The sequence below is a fragment of the Heterodontus francisci genome, chromosome 35, assembly GCF_036365525.1.
Source record: "Heterodontus francisci isolate sHetFra1 chromosome 35, sHetFra1.hap1, whole genome shotgun sequence".
In the NCBI taxonomy this organism is placed as follows: domain Eukaryota; kingdom Metazoa; phylum Chordata; class Chondrichthyes; order Heterodontiformes; family Heterodontidae; genus Heterodontus; species Heterodontus francisci.
The window spans coordinates 25,459,172-25,464,329 of NC_090405.1; the positions used below are offsets into that span (position 1 = coordinate 25,459,172).

Here is a 5,158-nt window from a genome sequence, read left to right on the forward strand (position 1 = left end):
TTTGTGATTCATGTACGAGGACACCCAGATCCTTCTATACCACAGCATTCTGTAGTCTCTCACAATTTAAATAATATTTTGCTTTTCCATTCTTCTTACCAAAGTGGATAACCTCACATTTTCCCACATTATACTCTACCTGCCAAGTATTTGCCTGGAGTCGAGGAACCCTGGCAGAACCTAAACTGAGCATCGATGAGCAGATTATTGCTAAGTGTCTGGTGCTTGATAGCACTGTTGATGACATCTTCCATCACTTTGCTGATGATTGATAGGAGACTGATGGGGTGGTAATTGGTCAGATTGGATTTGTCCTGCTTTTTTTTTATGGAGTGGGCACACTTGGGCAATTTTCCACATTGTCGGGTAGATGCCTGTGTTGTAACTCTACTGGAACAGTGTGGCTGAGAGCGCAGCTAGTTCTGGAGCACAAGTCTTCAGTACTAGAGCCGGGATGTTGTTAGGGCCTATTGTCGTTGCTGTATCGAGTGACTTCAGCTGTTTCTTGCTATCATGTGGAGTGAATCGAATTGGCTGAAGACTGGAAACTGTGATGCTGGGGACCTCAGGAGGCCGAGATGAATCATCCACTGAGCAATTTCTGATGGAAGATGGTTGTAAATGATTTAGCTTTGGCTCCACCATTATTGAGGATGGGGATTTTTTGGAGCCTCCTCATCTGGTTAGTTATTTAATTGTCCACCATCATTCATGACTGGATGTGGCAGGACTCAGGACCTGTGATCTGATCATGAGGGAGATATCCATGCATGGAGTGGTGGGATCTATGGAAAGTGATCCTGAAGAGGGTGTCCGAGCCTGGAGTGGCGGGATCTGTGGAGAGTGATCCTGACGAGTGTGTGCAAACCTGGAATGGAAGCTTTCTGTGGAGGTACAGGAGTAGGCCATTCAGACCCAGTATTTTATAAAGGTTTATGATAACTTATTTGCTTTTACTATATGTCTCTATTAATAAAGCCAAGTGTCCTGTTTGCTCTTAGAAGCCTTTTCAAACCTTCTAAGATTGGTGTACATTGTCTCTCTGTTCCGTCACCCACTTTAGAATTGTACCATTTCATTTATATGGCCTCTCCTTATTCTTCCTCCCAAATTGTATCTCTTCACAATTCTCTGTGTAAATTTTATCTGCCATGTGAAAGCCCATTTTACCAGTTTTTTTAAGCTCCCCTGAAGTGTGTTACAATCACTGGCACAGGATGAAATTCTCGAGCATTCTTTGATGCAATCTCCATGGAAAGAGCAATCTTACATGCGAGCTCGAATGTGAGATTTTGTGTGTTTAGTATCTTTTCTCATCCACCAATATAAGCACAAATCTGTCTCATAATGCACGGTCTAAGAATATGCCAAAGTTGCAATGTAGTGATAAATTCTTCAGTGTCACAATGTACTCACCAACTGTTTCACTACTTTTCTGATTTCTGCTTCCAAATTTCTAGCTTGCCGTGATCTCTAGTGGCTTTGGGTTGAAATGTTCCTCCAACTTGGTGATGATTGTTTTGAATGGCACATCTTTTGCCTTGATGGGAGCAGGAAGCTTTGTTAGCTGGTCATACACTTCCAGGCTAATTTCCATTGGCAAAATTGCTTTCTTGCCTTCAAGAATTGCCTTATTCTGAGTCTTGACCTCTGCACTTTCACCTTCAAATTCCAAAATGTTATTAGCTCTGAAAAACGTGTCCATTCTTTCAATATATGAACTGAATGGTTCTCAAGCCCTCTCATAAGTTCCTCACCTTCCGATGTATCCCATATGTGTGCAGCCATATTGTCCCAAATAAGCAATTTGAATCAGATGCACAGGAAGACCCTGCGGTATCTCATTCAACTGAAGAGACATTCTGTGGCCCAGGCTTCACACAATCCACCTAAAATCTCCACCATCCGAGCAGGTAGGTCACCAGGAGCTGCCTGATCTTGTTCACTGCAGTCCCTGCTGCTGTTTGCTGCCTATATTTACAGACTTTTATCTCATTCTCATCACCATTTTCTCCAATATATTCAGGGGGCATCAGCAGAGAAAATATACACCAAGCGTGGCAAGTGCAAGGAATTGTTTATTTACGTCATTATGTCATGCACATAATATACAAATACATTACATGTGTGAATCATTTCTTGAGCACTTTTATACCAGATGTGTCTGAATAAATGGAACCCCGTCACAATAAACACTGTCACCTTTCAATGTTTAACGGAGAGGTTTGACGGCCTGATGTGTGTGATTCCCACATTAATGTGTTTCTACAAAGTTCGGAGAAAGACGGAGATATGAATAATTTGCAGGGAAATCTTTTAGCATGTCTCCATGTTTCTCACTGACAAAGTTCTGCAAACACATGGATTCAGAAAGAACCTGAGTGCAAAATCAACAAAAATAAACACAGCCAGAGAGACTTGCAATAACCTGTAGCTCAGGGAAAGTACATGATGTTATGGAAGTGATTTAGAATTTTTTTTTGTGAAATTCTTTTTGAGGAATTCATCGTCAAACTTAATAAATGTCAGACCAGTTCTTTTTCAAGAGGGTACTGAAAGTATTAATTTGGCAACTATGTTTACTGGTTGTCACATGACTCAAGGTAAATGTCGAACAGAAACCCTGGTAACAGGGGGAAATGTGGACAGAGAAGTCAGTTGCGCCTCTTGATTGGACAAACCCGGCAGCAGCAGCACTCACCGAAGAGGGCAGAAAAATCACAAGCTTTTATTTGTCGCAGTCATTGTGTTTTACCTTCTGGAGTGAGCAGCTGATAAAGTTAGCCTGAAGAAGTGTCAAGGAAGGAGAGAAGATCACAACCCACGTTGTTTTGCAGCAAATCTTTAAAAGACCCTGAGAACTTCACTGTGTCAATTCATCTCTTCTCCTGTCTTTGAAGAAAGCCTGCTAAAATTAATTCTCAACACTGCCTCTAAAAAACTGTTCTAAAAGACCCTAGTGACCTGTCTACGCATACTCAGAAGTTAGACTGTTTGCCAGTTTTGGAACAACATATCTCATCTGCTGTTTTCTTCAGGAATGAACAAGTAATCAGCCCAAGTGTTGTTTTTGTCTTTAACAGAACTCAGAATTGAAAAAATAATTCTTTTTTTTTCAGTTAACCGGTGTATGTGTGTGTGCGTGTGTGGGGCTGTGGTCAGAAAGGGGCTTTAAATGTTGGTTAAGGTAAAAAGGGAACTTTTAAAATTTCTACCTGTGTATTTATGCTTTATTTCATGACTAGTTAAAACTTGTTCTGTAATAAACTGATAATTTTGCTGTTCATTAAAGAAACCTGGTCAGTGTCTTCTATTCTGGGAAGAATAGAGTATATGATTGACTGTTTCAGGAAGTGGGAAAAGTTAAAATATATGTTGTGACCTGTGGAGAAGTGGGATGAGAATATATAGAAGGGTCTGAAGAAGGGTCATTGACCTGAAACGTTAACTCTGCTTCTCTCTCCACAGATGCTGCCAGACCTGATGAGTATTTCCAGCGTTTCTTGTTTTTATTTGAGATTTCCAGCATCTGCTGTATTTTCCTTTGATATTGATATTATATGAGAATAAATAGTGCACTCCTCTGATTTTAATTATAACAACATCTGGCTCTGTAGCTTAGTTGGTTAAAGCACCTGTCTTGTAAACAGGAGATCCTGGGTTCAATTCCCAGCAGAGCCTTGTTTCTCATTTGTGATGGATAAGTTACCTTGTCAATCACTTCCATCTGTGTCTTCTGAACTTTAAGTGAGAATTCAAATTATGTGATGAATTTTCGTCACAAGAGAAAACAGCCTTTGTGAAGGATGTGAGTTTGGAATGGCTGTTCCTCCTTGGACAGAAATTCAGTGCTGATATTTCAAAGGCAACTTCTTTGATACAAATTTGTTCACAGTTGCATTCAACCTGGAAAACAGCTTGACATTAATGTCACTGAAGGAAAGTGTGACTGCGTTGTATGTTTCAGAGTGTTTGTGTTGCTTGTGACTGAGACTGGGACATGACGCAAGTGGGAGGGTTTATCTGAGGTTTGGAATATTTGTCAGTCAGGAACAAGAAAAATCAAAGGAACCAAATAAGAAAACCTATGTCTCATGTGGTTACCGAGAAACAGTGAGGAGATATTAAACTTTGTTCTTTTCAATACAGCAGTGTGAACATTGACCTTTCCTGCCTTTTATAAACAGTATTTGAAGTGTCTCGGTAACAATGTTCAGTGTTGATGAGAGTGGGGTCTGGGTGAGCAGCTGCTGAGTGTGACAGGGTCAGGACTGGATGCAGGAAGTTCTCTGACAGTCTCTCTCTCTCTCTCTCTCGCTGATGGGTTTGAGTTGATTTTCAACTGGCAGCTGTTGGTGTTTCGATAAATCAAGTTCCCTCCACCCATTTTTTTGGACAGACAGTGTAGTATAAGGATGTAAAGGGTTAATGCTGAAGACATTGGGATCAATCACTCCCACTGTCAAAGTGATGATGTAACAGTCACATGAGATGAAGTTTGGGAGAAGAGAGCAGCACCAAGGATGCTAGCTTAGGAGGCTTGATGAGTGTGTATTTAGTATTGTGTAAATTAGAAAAGAGTTCTTAGTTCTTTCAGCAGGAAATGTGTCCCGAAAATATCGAGAAACTCACAATTTTATTATTCAGGAGTCGGAACACAAATATTAATTCCAAGTGACCGTTCTGGGTTCATTTAACAAAAAAAGGTAGAGAATAATATTACTCACTGATTGAAATCCCCCAGTGAGGAGACAGTTAAACAGGTGATCTGTTGGGGCATCCTTCGATCCAAGGTTTCTGCAGCATTTAATCTCCCTTTTTGGTGAAATTCTCTGTTATATGCAACTTTTTTTTTATCCAGCTTTGAGGGGCAAGTGAAAAAACTGAAAAAAGTGAGCAGTTCCATCCTTTCTTTTCTTCCTTCTTCCCTTCAGTTTCGCTTTTCTGTCTCAGATCAATATAGTGATGAGAATCCCAATTTAATCTGTTGTTTCTGGTGTTTTATCCATTCCAATCAGAATTCAACATTCCAATCAAATCTATTTGTTATTCCACAGTGTCTCTCCATGTGTTTTATTCTGTTGTATTCTCTCACAGTCTGTTTGATGATCAATGTTACATCTCACTCTCTGTTCTGGTGAAGATCAGAAGCAGTGAT

The 5,158-nt window shown here is 40.2% G+C and overlaps 1 non-coding gene across 1 annotated transcript; it reads left to right on the forward strand.

The window, feature by feature from the left end:
* The first annotated feature begins 3,607 nt into the window (after nucleotides 1-3,607).
* trnat-ugu (transfer RNA threonine (anticodon UGU)) lies at nucleotides 3,608-3,681 on the forward strand. The gene has a single exon. It is a non-coding gene; the product is annotated as a tRNA-Thr (tRNA).
* The last annotated feature ends 1,477 nt before the right edge of the window (nucleotides 3,682-5,158 follow it).